The sequence below is a fragment of the Callithrix jacchus genome, chromosome 7 (genome assembly GCF_049354715.1).
Source record: "Callithrix jacchus isolate 240 chromosome 7, calJac240_pri, whole genome shotgun sequence".
NCBI lineage: Eukaryota > Metazoa > Chordata > Mammalia > Primates > Cebidae > Callithrix > Callithrix jacchus.
In genome coordinates, this window is record NC_133508.1 from 76598731 (window position 1) to 76613518 (window position 14788).

Genomic DNA, 14788 nt, shown 5'->3' on the forward strand with positions numbered 1-14788 from the left:
ACATTATTGCTTCTATTTCTCATTATGGCCCCATGAATAATCCCCATTTGATAGATGAAGAAACTTTCTTCCTTCTCCTTCCTGCTTCCTCTTCCTCTAGAATGCATGTATAGTCTATGTTCCTTCTGTCCCTAATCCAGAAAGAGATTTAGAAGAACTAATGTAGAGTCAAAGATTATGTCCTAATAAAGTTAGAGTTTGTGTATGAGAGACAGTTTTTAAACGTCAATATTTTAAATATACTACTTTGATACCGTGTTTTTTATGTTGTCATATTCTTTTAAACATGCTGGGAGTCATACAGTTAGGAAGAGGCCCAGTAACCCGTCCAAAGTAACCTGACCAAGATTGACCCCTGCTAGAGGGCCTATGCCAGCACTGGAACCCAGTGTCTCTCCAGGTCCAGAGGCATTCACTGACTCGAATGACTCCTGTATGGTCTATCACAGGGGCTAAGCTCATGGGATTAGCGTCACACAGATGTGTTTCCTTCAAAGTTTCAACAGTTACTTTCTGTCCTTGGCAAGTTATTCAGCTTCCTCATTTGAAAACCAGAGGACATAACGGTACCTACCACCGAGAGTTGCTATTAGGAGTAAATGAAAACATGCTTGAAGCACTCAGCATGGGCCTGGCAAGTAGTCAGGGTGCAGTAAATGGCAGCTGTTATTATAAGAATTTTACTTGTTGAATGACCCTGGCATATAACGCCTGCATTCAATTTGAAACACGGAGCTGTCACATTAGTTCAGCTGAAGGGGCGGGAACTGTGGTACTCGCCAATTTTTTCTAGAAATAAATCTTTGTGGGAGGATAATGACCGGTTGGAAAGCGTTTGAGTCTTGAGGGAACAAAGATCGGATCTCCAGGCCCAAGGAGCAAGGAAGTGAAGCCACCCCTGCGTGCGGCGGAACCTCCCTCGGACCGAGTAGCAGCCGCCTGGGCCCGCCCAGCCCCGGGCGAGGCTCTCAGAAACCAGATTTCAGCGGAGTGGGTACAGGATCTGCTCTAATTTTGCTCATGTTACTGTAGGAGACCACACCCCGCGCGCCAGGAGGAAGGGCTTCAAACCACAGGGCGGAGGCTTCCCCGCGGCCCCAGACCTGACCATCTATGGTCACAAAACACACCGAGCAAACAGGAAGCCGGGCGAGAGCGGAGGGTTCCCTACCTTCCCGACCCCGGGACTGCCAGTCGGGCTGGCGCTGGCCCACTGCGCCCTTACTGACCCCTACGCCCCACGCCCCGCGCCCAGTCTCCGTAAGTCCTCCCACAACAATGTCCAGACTAACTGCCTCCCCACGTCACAAATGGGGAAACCGAGTTACGCACGCCCAGAGACGGGAGGACCTTGGCCTCCATCCCCATCGAGAGCTGACGGCCGCCTGGACTCCCGTCCTCAGAGAATCCTAGCCTCCAGTCCTTCCAAGACCCTTTGCGGACTGCAGCGAAAAGAAACCGGCCTCTGCCACTGAGAACAAACTAACAGGGGAACTAGCCACTCCGATGTCTTTCCGGAGGGTAGCTTAGCCAGGGACTTTTGCTCTTCCCCGCCCGGACCTCCGGGGGCGATTCCCGCTAGGTACCGCGGGCCGAGGGCGTGGCCTCGCTTGTGAGCCCGCCCTCCCCGCGTGGCTCCCGCCTTGAGGGCGGGGCTCTTTCCCAAGTGCCCTCTGGACCAGCCTGGCCGCTCTTTCCCGGGCGTGGCGAAGTGGGGCGGAGTCACGAGCGCGGCAACGAGACTTCCTGCCCATTCGCTGGCTAGCCTAGCACTTTGGCCGGCGGCTCATTTCCGGTGGGGGTGCCGCGCCCAGTGAGGGCCCGGAAGTGGGTCGCGCGGAGATTGCTGGGCGGTTCTTGCCGGAAGTGGAGAGCGGCTGAACGCAGTCCGGAGGTGAGGCAGTAGTCTGAGGTGAGGTTGGGCGGCTGGGTAGGGACTGGGGTCCCCTCCGGGGCCCATTGGCCCCTGGTGTTGTTAATGGCCGTTCTCGCCTACGAGCGTGTCCTGAGCTCTGCGGAGGTGGCCGGGGCCGAGGCCCTCAGGCCGACCCGGACTCCTGGGCGCGGTCTCTTGAGGTGGGGCCGGGGTGAGCTGCTGAGTCCGGTTGCCCCGGGGAGGCCCCTCAGCTCGATTTCGCAGCGCTGCCCATCAGCTTCAGCGGAGACCTGATTCTGAGGTGCTCTGACAGGAAGGAACCTCCGAGATCGGAGAGTCTTCCCTGTCCCCTGCTGACGCTCCCATTGCACTGATGGGTAAATTGATCCCCAGGGAAGAGGCTAGTCTAAGATATACAGCGAGTGAGGAAAAGAACGGAATTATGATCCTGGTTCCTTAGATGACCAGCAATTCCTTCCCGTCTTGCTCGGAACCTCTCTAACTTGGGATCGTCTTCCGGTCGGTGTTGCCCCGCAGACTGCTGCAGGTTAAAGGCCACCCACTGCGTGAAACCTTTTTTTCCCCCTCTTCCCAAATTGAGCCGTTTGGAATGCCTAGGGAGTTTTTAAAAGAGAGGCGGGCAAGTCCTTGTATTTACAGGCAGATAGCCTCCTTTTCCTCCTCAGCTGCTGCTCTTATTTTGAAAAGCCAGGCTAACTTTATTGAAGGCGTGTACTTCTGGACCTGAAATCAGACGGCTCAGGTTTGGTGTGGCCTCAATGCTAAGTGTCTGTGACCATAGGTGCTTTATTTAACTTCATTGAGCCTCCTTTTGTTCATCTTTTCAGTGGAGATCTCCGCTGACCCCACAGGATTAAATTCACCATAACAAATTGTGTTTATTCTGTGCCAGGATTTTACCAGATGGGGGGGGAATGCAGTTTTAAAACAAAACAACATAGACCCTGCTCACATGGAGCTAGTAGTGTTTGCAGGGATGTTTAAGAAGTAATTATAAAAGGGAAGAGCAGGGTGCTTTGAAAGTATGTAACGGGATACAGGAAAAGCCCTTCTGAAGAAACAAAGTTTTTAAGACGAATTTTGAAGGATGAATAGGAATGCGTTGAAAGAGGAGAATGAGAACATTTGAGACAGGTTAGCATCAGAACTGTGTCAGTTGAAGCTCTTTGTGGGGATCTCTCTTTAAGTGAAAATTTAGCATTTACCAGACTTTATTAAGACCTTAATATGTATGAGACACATTTTAATGAGACAGCCTTTGTGGCAGAGAATACAGTTGTTCTTACGGAGTTTACAGAGGGAGAGGAAATAGGCAAGTAACTGAGGGATGGCTTATAGTGTCATAGTGCATAGCACAGGGCTACAAGAGCATAGAGGAGTAATACCTGAGCCAGGTGTCCAGGCTTCCAGGAGGAAATGGGAGGTTAACTCTTGAAATATTTATTTAGCAACGTAGACAACCTCGAAGACGGATTTCCAGGCAGAGAGTACTACAGGTGCAAGGACCTGGAGAAACGGACAGGTGAAAGACCATGACTGGTTCAGTGTGACTGGAGTTCTATTAATGGTTGGGGAAGTGGAGGAAGTGAGATGTAGTCAAGTCAGTCATATGTGGAGGACATTGTAAACAATGCTAAGAAATTTGGATTTTTACCCTGAGAGCTGTAGAGATGCTTTGAAGGGTTTTATGCAGGAAAATGATATCATCAGATTTATATTTTAGAAAGTTCAGTCTTTCAAGTGGGAATGGACCAGTCCCGGTGGGGAAGTAAACTGGTGTTTGGAAGCTGTTGCTGTAGGCATGGCCTGAACTACGAAATGGGAATGGTGAGGAAGGATCAGATTTGAGCAATATTAGGAAGATACATCACAAGATTGAGAAAGAGTAAAAAAAAAAAAGATGGAATCCATGGAATTGGAGGCTGATTATGGGAATTAAGAAGTAAGAGTAGCCTGATTGCCTGGCTTACTGGCTTAGGGAACTGGGTAATACCATTGAGATAAAGACTATGAGAGGTAAATTAGGGAGGTGATGTGGGAGTAAAAATGTATTTTGAATGTTTTTAGGTTGAGGTGTTTGTAGCACATCCTGGCAAAGATGTCTGATAAGGTGGGTCAGCTAAAGGAAGCCGCAAGAGTAAAGATATGGAGGCAGGAGAGGGCCTAAATTGTTCAGTGCCATACTGGGGCCTGGAGTTTTGCACAACATCAGACTGCAAAAAAAGATAGATGTCTGCCAGGTTGTGAAGGGCTTTTTTTTTTTTTTTTAAACGGAGTTTCACTTTTGTTGCTCAGGCTGGAGTGCGATGCTCACCGCAACCTCCACCTCCCAGGTTCAAGTGATTCTCCTGCCTCAGCCTCCCGAGTATCTGGGATTACAAGCATGTGCCACCAAGCCTGGCTGTTTGTTTGTTTGTTTTTTTGTATTTTTAGTAGAGACGGGGTTTCTCCATGTTGGTCAGGCTGGTCTCGAACTTCTGAGCTCAGGTGATCTGCCTCCTTTGGCCTCCCAAAGTGCTGGGATTACAGGCTTGAGCCACCGTGCCCGGTTGTGAAGGGCTTTTAATTGTTGAATTTGTTTGAAGTTGATTTTGTGGTTGGCAGTTTGCTAATAGATTTTCCTGGGTCCAGCATAAATTTCTGGGCTCATCTGGGTGGCTCACGCCTGTAATCCTGGTACTTTGGGAGGCTGAAGCAGGCAGGTCACCTGAGATCAGGAGTTCAAGACCAGTCTGGCCAACATGGCGAAACGTCTCTACTAAAAATACAAAAATTAGCTGGGCATGGTGGTGCATGCCTGTAGTCCCAGCTACTCAGAAGGCTAAGGCAGGAGAATCGCTTGAACCCAGGAGGCAGAGGTTGCAGTGAGCTGAGATTGTACCACTGCACTCCAGCCTAGGTGACAGTAAGACTCTGTCTCCAAAAAAAAAAAAAAGAAAAAGAAGTTGTTTCTTGCTTTCTCCAGAAATACTTCCTCAATTGGGTGGGCATAATTGATATCAGAGAAGTTTAAATAAAATGGTAGCAGTGAAAGTACTTTGTAGAATACAGCCTAATGTGCAAACCAAAAGTGGTGATATTAAGATTCAGTGAGTATATTTTTGCTTTGGGAGGTTAGCTACTGAGTCTGTAAAATGTTTTGTTTCCAACCTGAGGAATGATCTCACCCTTTTTCCTGGTTGCAGTTATTTTTTAGCCTTAAAAAGTGACTTTCTTGAGGCTGAGTTGGAGACTAGCCTGGTCAACATAGTGAGACACCCCCCCCCCCCCGCCCCATCTCTATAAAAAAAGAAAAAAAGGTGACTTCCTCCTTTCAGTTTTTTGTGAAGCATTGTGAATCAAAGATTTTTTTTTTTACTCAAGCAAATGCAAAGTGTCACTGGAAGTTGAGCCTCTGGTTTGAAATTTAATGCTGAGATTTGAAATCTGAGAGTTCTAGAGTGGTGTCTTACCCAATCCTAGTGATTATTGCTTTGAAATGTTGCCATCAGTTTCTTTATTTGTGCTAACCTGGCTTTCATGACCTATACTTCAGCTTCTCTATGACAAGCAGACTAATCTTTTAAAAGTTCTCTAATATGTGTGAATACAAAGCACATCTCAGCTGGTACAAAAAAGAAGAAGAAAAAAAAGTTCTCTAATAAGAAGCATTTTCATCTTGTTTCTGTTCACTGACTTCATATTCACAGAGTCTTGTCCATCTTACAGAATTCTCCACAGATAGACCTTTATCTTAATTTTTATTATATGGCACAGGTGACTTTCTAATTTAGAAAGTCCTGAGCTAGCATTTTATTTGGATCTTTTGCATTTCCCTATGCTCTTTATTAAATTAGAACAGGGTTTCTCAACGTTGGCACAATTGACATTTTGGGCTATATAATTCTTTATTATGGAGTTGTCCTGTTCATTGTAGGATGTTAAGCAGCATCTTTTTCTACCCAGTAGATGCTAATTACATTTCCTCAGTTGTGACAACCAAAAATGTCTTCAGACATTGCCATATGTCTCCTGGAGGAAAGAATTGCCTCCAGTTGAGAATTACTGCATTAAAAAGTATCATAGCTATGATTGTACAACGTCCCCAACTAAATTCTGTGAGGGCAGGCCCCATAGCCATACTTAGTGCAGTCAGTGGTACGTGATTAGCACTCAGTACCCTTGCAATGAACGAATCATTTATTTTTCTTGAAGCCTCAAGAAATTATTGTTCCTTCAAGGAATTTCTGGGTCATCCTTAAAGGACGACTTGCCTCTTTTTCCCCCTACAGAGTATGTGGTTTGTTTTTTTTTTTTAAGTTGAAGTCTCTCTGTTGCACAGGTTGGAGTACAGTGGTACAGTCAAGGCCCACTGCAACCTCCACTTTCTGGACTCAAGTAATCTTGCCTCAGCCTCCTGAGTAGCTGCGACTACAGTTTTTTCTTTCTTTCTTTCTTTCTTTCTTTCTTTCTTTCTTTCTTTCTTTCCTTCCTTCCTTCCTTCCTTCTTTCTTTCTTTCCTTCTTTCCTTTCTTTCTTTTCTTTTCTTTCTCTTTCTTTCTTTCTTCCCTCCCTCCTTCCCTCCTTCCCTCCCTCCTTCCCTCCTTCCCTCCTTTCCTCCTTTCCTTTCCCTCCCTCCCTCCCTCCCTTCTTTCTTTCCTTCCTATCTTCCTTCCTTCCTTCCTTCCTTCCTTCCTTCCTTCCTTCCTTCTTTCTGTCTTTCTTTCTTTCTTTCTGACAGAATCTTGTTCTGTCACCCAGACTGGATTGCAGTGGTACCATCTCGGCTCACTGCAACCTCTGCCTCCCAGGTTCAAGCCTCATCCTCCTGAGTAGCTGGGACTATAGGCACGCACCACTACTACACTCAGCTAATTTTTGTATTTTTAGTAGAGACAGGGTTTTGCCATGTTGGCCCGGCTGATCTCGAACTCCGGGCCTCAGGGGATCCACCCATTCCAGCCTCCCAAAGTGCTGGAAAAGTGCCCTTAAAGGCATGAACCACCATGCACCTAGCCAGAAGTTTCTTTTTTTCAGAGACAGGGTCTCATGCCTGGGCTGGTCTCAAACCCCTGGCCTCAGTTGATCCTCTGGCTTCAGTCTCCTGAGTCACTGGGAGTACAGGAATGAGCCACCACACCGGGCAGATGTGATCTTAGAGAAATGCCATTGATTTAAGTACTAGAAGCAAGCTTCGTGTTGACAGTATACGTCAGCAGATTTCCCTCTCTGTGTTGAAAATATGTAAATGCCTGTTTTGTTCATGTTGCTTACATTTAGAGTACCTGGTTTTAGTGGACAGAGACTTAACATTTATTTTAAAGTTGCATATAGGCCAGGCATGGTGATTCACTTCTGTAATCGCAGCACTTTGGGAGGCCAAGTCTGATGGATCACCTGAGGTCAGGAGTTGGAGACCAGCCTGGCCAACGTGGCAAAACCCCGTCTCTACTAAAAATACAAAAATTACCCAAGTGTGGTGCCATGCACCTGTAATCCCAGCTATTAGGGAGACTGAGGCAAAAAAATCACTTGAACCCGGGAGACAGAGGTTGCAGTGAGCTAAGATCACACCACTGCATGATCTGTTCCAGCCTGGGTGCAAAGCAAGACTCCATCTCAAAACAAAAACAAAACACTAAAGTTGCATGTAGTTTATGGAATATTCACATTCATTGTAGTTGCTAAAATTGTACGGTCATGCATTGCTTAATGACAGGGATACATTCTGAGAAATTTGTCATTAGGTGATTTAATCATTGTGGGAGCATCATAGAGTGTACTTACACAAATTTAGGTGGTACTGCACATAAGCTATATGGTGTAGCTTATTGCTCCTAGGCTACAAACCTGTATAGTATCTAATATTGTAGGCAGTTTATAATATAATATAGGTATTTGTATATCTAAACATTTTTAAAGTACAGTAAAACTATGATATTATAATCTTATGGGATCTTTAAGGTCACATCTGCCGGATATGGTGGCTCATTCCTGTACTCCCAGTGACTCAGGAGACTGAAGTATAGGTCATGAAAGCCAGGTTAGCACAAATAAAGAAACTGATGGTACATTTCAAAGCAATAATCACTAGGATGGGTAAGATACTGCTCTAGAACCCTCAGATTTCAAATCTCAGCATTAAATTTCAAACCAGAGGTTCACTGTTGTATATGTGGTCCATCATTGACCAAAATGTCATTATGTAATGCATGACGCTAGTTTCATAGCTTCAATGCAGCTGCAGCATACACCATGAAATGATGTCTTCTTCCTATACTATATGTTAACCTAATAAAACAAAGTTCTAAAAATATGCTTCAGCTACAGTGCTGCTTTGTTTGCCTTATATTACCAGAAGTTTTCCATTTGTTTGCCTTGTATTACCCAAACTTTTCCATTTGGGTGGAAAATAGTTGAAATGTTTACTGGAAGGAGCAGGCTTGCTTTTTTGGTTAGTTTTTGTTTTGTTTTGTTTTGTTTTTTCCTCCAGAGGGCCTTGAAATTCCTATACTTTAATTATAGACTTACAATTTTTCCATATTTCTACTTGCAGATGAATCATGGCTAACAACAAATGTCATCCTTGAATCTGTCTTTACATATGAGAGAGGGAAATGCTGTTCTATTAAAGCAACGATTCAGGCTGAAATCAGCCAAGGCAGTTTATAAACTGTAAAACATATAGAAGTAGAAAGGGACTGCTGAATTGCTCTGTAAAATTAGTCTTTGTCATATTCTTTGAACGTAGGCGAGAAGAGAACCCATGACCATACAAAGTTACCTGTTTGCCCCAGACATTGAAATAGCTACTTCCCAAGTCTGATGTCAGTTTATACACGGATTTTACTCACTCCTGGGGTTTCAGATAGAGGACATGTGTAAGGAGGGAATAGGAGACAGGTGTTGATACTGGGTTGGATTCCTTCCCTCTCTAAAAGGGATTCTTTTTATTGTTTTAGACAGAGTTTCTCTGTTACCAGGCTGGAGTGCAGTGGCGTCATCTTGGGTCACCGCAACCTCCACCTCCCAGGTTCAAGCAATTCTCCTGCCTCAGCATCCCAAGTAGTAGGGATTACAGGCATCCACCACCATGCCCAGCTAATTTTTGTATTTTTAGTAGGGTTTAGACAGGGCTTCACAATATTGGCCAGGCTGATCTTGAACTCCTGACTTTGTGATCTGCCCGCTTAGCCTCCCAAAGTGATGGGATTACAGGCATAAGCCACCACACCCAGCCAGGTCTTTCTTTTTAAATCTAAACCTCAGGTGGCAGTGACTCAGGCACTAAATATCATTGGTTTAATCAGTGAAACCAAATGGTTAGAGAAGAACAGTGCCTCTTGATTTGGATTAGATTTAGATGGCATTTTATTTTCTTTATTTAATTTTTTCTTTATTTATTTTCCCTAGACTGCTCAGCAGGAGGCTTTTTTTTTTTTTTTTTTTTTTTTTTTTTTTGAGACAGTGTCTTGCTCTTTTTGCCCAGACTGTAGTGCTGTGGCGCAATCTCGGCTCACTGCAGCCTCTGCCTTCCGGGTTCAAGTAATTCTCCTATCTCAGCCTCCTGAGTAGTTGGGATTACAGGTACCCACCACCACACCCAGCTAATTTTTTGCCTTTTTTTTTTGTATTTTTAGTAGAGATGAGGTTTCGCCATGTTGGCCAGGCTGGTCTTGAACTCCTGACCTCAGGTGATCCAACCATCTTGGTCTACCTGCCATCTTTACTAGGGCAAAGTGGTGTCTGTTAGTTGGTTCTAGGTTAAACAAGCCAACTTGTATCTTCCAGTAGCATTTGTATGTAGGTTTTACTTTGTGACATGTTAAAAGCTAGTGATAAGAATTTATTAGAAGTAGAACTAACTAATAGTTTAGTGGTAGTTTAGAAGAGATACCCAAATAGAGATTTTTTTTTTTATTACGAAAGATTACATATTAAAAGAAAGTTTGGAAAACAGAGAGGTAGAAATTATCAAAAACCCCACACCCAAATGTGACAAGTATTGTAAATTTTGTGTTTAAGTCTTTTCCACAGTTCATTTAGCTATTCCCCTGTAATTAGAAGTCCAAGATAGATATAGATAAAGATAGATCGATAGATCTAACATTGCAGCAGACATCTCCATGCTTATCACTTTGTGATTTACTTTCTTAGGATAAAACGTCAGGAACAGGATTACAAAATTAAGACCAAGAGAAGCATTTTGAAGCAAATAAATTGGGCTACCATAGTAGACAGGCTGATTTGTATGGTTTTATTTTCAATTTTACTTAAGGATGTTGACTTAGAAGAACAAGTAGGGGACAAAGTAGAAATCATTTTAAGCATATCAACTTCCTACTCAAGTAGAAATTCATGCTACTGGCTTAATTGCCTGGTGGGATGTGACAAGAACTCCACAAGTAACCTGGTTCCATTTACTTCTGAATGACTTTCTTGAATAGGCAGAAGGAATTGGGTTAAGTTGTTAGAAGTATGAGAGTGTGAAGCAGCTTTGGCAGGAATCACCAGCCATTTCTGATTTTTTTTTTGAGACAAAGTCTCTCTCTGTTGCCCAGGCTGGAATGCAGTGGTACAATCCAGCTCACTGCAACCTCCGCCTCCTGGATTGAAGAGATTCTCGTGCCTCCGTTCTGGCATAAGATGGTGTTTTTTTAACAAGATGATTTGTAGGATTATAGACATGTACCACCATGCCTGGTTAATTTTTGCATTTTTAGTAGAGACGAGGTTTCGCCATGTTGGCCAGGCTGATCTTGCATTCCTGACCTCAGGTGATCCACCCACCTTGGCCTCCTGAAGTGCTGGGATTACAGGTGTGAGCCACTGCACCCGGCCTGGTTTTTTAGTTTTAAACCATAATAGACATTGCTGGAGAATCAAGCTCATAGTTTCTTTTTACTCTGCAAGATATCCCTCCAAGAACTTCTCTAGTCGCATGACTTCATGACAGTTCTTTGCCGGTGATTTGCAAAGATTGTCTCCAGGCTTGATTCTTTCCCAGGCTTTATTTCTAAACACTTACTAGTTATTTCCACTTATAAGCTTTGTCTTCTTTTCAAACACAGCATATCCAAAACTGACCTCATCATGTTGCCTTAACTAGAACATGCCAGAACCAATTTCTGCCTATAATGTCATTGTTCTTAAGGCCCCCGTATTCTCAAATCTGGAGTCATCTTTGCCTCCCTTCTCTGAATGCTACTGTGCTCACAGTCAGTACCATACAGTTAGTTCTTGTTCTCAGTTTAATGCACACTTGTTTCATGTGACCTCCAAGGGCAGAACCAAGCTTCGTGGGTGGAAGTTGCAGTGAGGCAGATTTGCCTCCATATAAGGAAGAACTTTTTAATATTTGAGCTGTGTGAATGGAATGGGCTGCCTCCAGAAGTCTTGGGTTCTCCATCGCTGAAGGGTGTTTGAGCAGAGGGTGCCTGATTAACTGCTAATTGAAAGGACTGTTCTGGCATAAGATGGTGTTTTTACAAAATGATTTCTAGAATCCCTCTAATTTTGAGAGCCAGTGATTCAATAGAAAGTAGCTTTGTCTCTCCTACAAGACTCCCTTAGGATAGGGAAACTATTTTACCTTTCTTTTATGTTCTGTACAGCACTTAATTGGGGTGCTGGTCTCTTAATTGCCTAAAGATGATTATTTACAGGTCAATTGATTCTTTTCATTTTGTTCCAATATTTGGTTAGACACCAAATATTGTGGATTTTTTTCCTTTGAAATATCTTTTGTAGGCCAGGGGCAGTGGCTCACGCCTGTAATCTTAGCACTTTGAGAGGCCAAGGCAGGTGGATCACCTGAGATCAGGAGTTCGAGACCAGCCAGGCCAACATAGTAAAACCCTGTCTCTACTAAAAATACAAAAATTAGCAGTATGTGGTGGTACATGCCTATAGCCCCAGCTACTCAGGAGGCTGAGGCAGGAGAATCGCTTTAACCTGGGAGGTAGAGGTTCCAGTGAGCGACAGTTATGCCACTGCACTCCAGCCTGGGCAACAGAGCAAGACTCCATCTCAAAAAATTACAATAATAATAAATAAATACAAATATCTTTTGTAGTAGCCTTATTTTACAGCTAGGTGAATAACAGCTTTGATCCTTTCTAGACCTTAATATCATCACTTGTCTCTAGATCCCATTGTGTTTATCAGACAGTACTTGTAAGCACTTTGCTTTCATCATATTATTCCTTCACTCAAAACCCTTGAATGGCTTCACATTTATCACAACATCAAATTTAAATTTTCCCTGGCTTTCAGTGCCCTCCATAATCTGGCCCAGCTTGCTCATGCATCCTTGTTTCCCCTAATACCCTATGCTCTGCAGGCTGTCCCACTCACATTTTACATAGCCTGCTTGTTCTCCTTTTTTGCTTTTGACTTGCTCTGGAATGTCTTCCCTTTTTTCTCTTATATTTTCAAGATGCCTCACTTTCCTCCTGAAACCAGACTGCCACCATTTCTCATTGATTTCCTCTGAACTCTCAGAGCATGTAGTAATTTACATAATTCAGAACTATAGCAACAACATTCTGTGAAGAAAACTCTGCAATAATAGGCTGATAATTTAACTTTCCCTAATCCAACTGGATATTTTCTTTTTTTTTTTTCGACTGGATATTTTCTAATAAAACTTTTTAAAATATAGGCTGGGTGTGGTGGTTCACACCTGTAATCCCAGCACTTTGGGAAGTGGAGGCAAGAGGACTGTTTGAGCCCAGGAGTTTGAGACTAGCCGGAGCAACATAGTGAGACCCTGTGTCTGTCACAAAAATAATAATATTATTATTAAGTCAGGCATGTGTATGTAGTTATAGTCCCAGCTATTCAGGAGTCTGAGGAGGATGAGTTGAGGCAAGGACGTCAAGGCTGCAGTGAGCTGTGAACATACCATTGCACTCCAGCCTGGTCAGTAGAGCCAGACCCTCGTTTGTTTGTTTGTTTTCCTTTTCTTTTTTTTGTTGTTGTTTTTTAAAACAAAAACAAAAAACTTTTTAAAATCTTGTCTACAGTATTTATTTCATTCACATTTTATTTTGTTGTCCTAACCAATATGAGTGCTTCTGGAGGATAGGGACCGTGTGTCTTCTATTTCTTCAGTAGGTCCACAATGCTAAGCACTTTGATTTTATGAATATTTTCTATGTGCCTAGTTTTTCTAGGTGCTGGGAGATAGTGTGAGCACAGGAGGTAGAATGGATAAATTCCCATCCTTCTTGAGCCTATATTTCAGTACATAATATGCAGTGCTAACACTTTACATTTGAATTACATTTTGAGGCTTCTGAACTGATTACTGTCGTCTATGAAATCACCTCCTTTGATCCTTCTATCTCTGTATGCTAGGTGAGGATTATAATCCATTATGTGATTGTGTAAAGTTACACAGTTAGTATGTACAGCTTGAGACTCAGACCTTAGCCTCCTAATTTTATTTGGACTTGTGTAATTTTGACCACCTCTGTTTCTGAAGCTTTTCTGATGAGTGCTTAAGTAGTGGGAATCTGGACATTCATTTTTGGAGGTTTACATATAGATCTTGGTTACTCACTGTGAGCCACTTTGCCTGGCCGATATCCTAACTCTTATCAGTCAGGATGGAGGGAAGAGGCATCTACTTATGAGATACACAAAATAGAGCCTATGGATTTTGATGCCTGATGAGATGTTGTGGGGGAGTTTATAGGAATTCTTACTATTTTCCAGGACTGTGCCAAGCACTTCTACATGGATTTCTTCATTTATTCTCACTGAAGCCCTTTGGATTTTTCTGCTATTATTGTCTTCATTATAAAGATAAGAAAATTGAGCTTCAGAAAGTTTGATAACTGCTTATAGTCACAGAGCCAGTGCATATTGTTATTCAAACCCCTAATCTATCTGACTTCTCTAAAGAACACTCTTACCCACTCTATATAATACTGCCTAACAGTTTCCAGGTTACTGACTTGATCAATCAGGTGATTGATGGTAGTGCTGGAACAATGTTAGGGAAGATGATTTCTGTTTTTGGGCATTTCAGGTTGCCTTTGGGACATTGAGGTAGAGATCTCTAGGTGGAAGCTGGATCTAAAATATATATATATATATATATACATATATATATATATATATATATATATGTATATATATATATATATATATTTTTTTTTTTTTAATGAGACAGGGTCTCACTCTGTCACCCAGGCTGGAGTACAGTAGAATAATCACTATTCACTTCATCCTCAACCTCCTGGGCTCAGGTAATCCTCCCACCTAAGTCTCCTGGGTAGCTGAGGACTACAAGTGTGTGCCACCATGCTAGCGAATTTTTATATTTTTTGTAAAGATGGAGTTTTGCCATGTTGTCCAGGCTGGTCTTGAATTGCTGAGCTCAAACAGTTCACCCCCCTTGGCATTCCAGAGTCCTGGGATGATAGTTGTAAACTACAGTACCTGGCCTGAATCTAAAATTTAATCCCAGTTGAATGGCCTGAGCTAGATGGATATGCTGCTCTGGTAGTCTTTAGTCTGTAGGTGGTTATGGGGCTACCACCTGGCAAATGGGCTGGGCGTTACTACAACAAAGGTAGTCAAAGGCTTAGGAGTATACATGGCCACCTAAAGAATGTACATGTGTATAGAGAGTGAGAAAAGTTATGTCTTTCCCACAACTGAATCTCATTCTCTACACACACATGCAATGTCACACTTTAATTCTGGACATTCTCTACACACACATGCAATGTCACACTTTAATTCTGGACATTGTTTTCTATAACATCTCAAATCTCATCTTACTCTCACCAAGACCAAAAAAACAGTTCTTGTTCTTTTGTATCTGGTTAGTGGTAGAATGAGATTAGCTATAAATGGTAGCTGTATTGTCCTTTTTCATTTTACTTAGGTCAGAGAGCA

The 14788-nt window shown here is 43.1% G+C and overlaps 1 protein-coding gene across 12 annotated transcripts in view; it reads left to right on the forward strand.

Moving 5' to 3' along the window:
• The first annotated feature begins 1852 nt into the window (after positions 1-1852).
• CAP1 (cyclase associated actin cytoskeleton regulatory protein 1) overlaps positions 1853-14788 on the forward strand; it is a 28285-nt gene continuing 15349 nt past the window's right edge. For 4 of the 12 annotated variants that reach the window (XM_009000961.4, XM_009000965.4, XM_009000959.4 and 1 more), the window contains exon 1: positions 1853-1912. The gene's annotated coding sequence lies outside the window, so the exon portion shown is untranslated. Of the gene's footprint in view, positions 2254-14788 lie in introns of all 12 variants that reach the window. The other 8 variants (XM_002750648.5, XM_054259190.2, XM_009000960.3 and 5 more) reach the window with 3 other exon arrangements.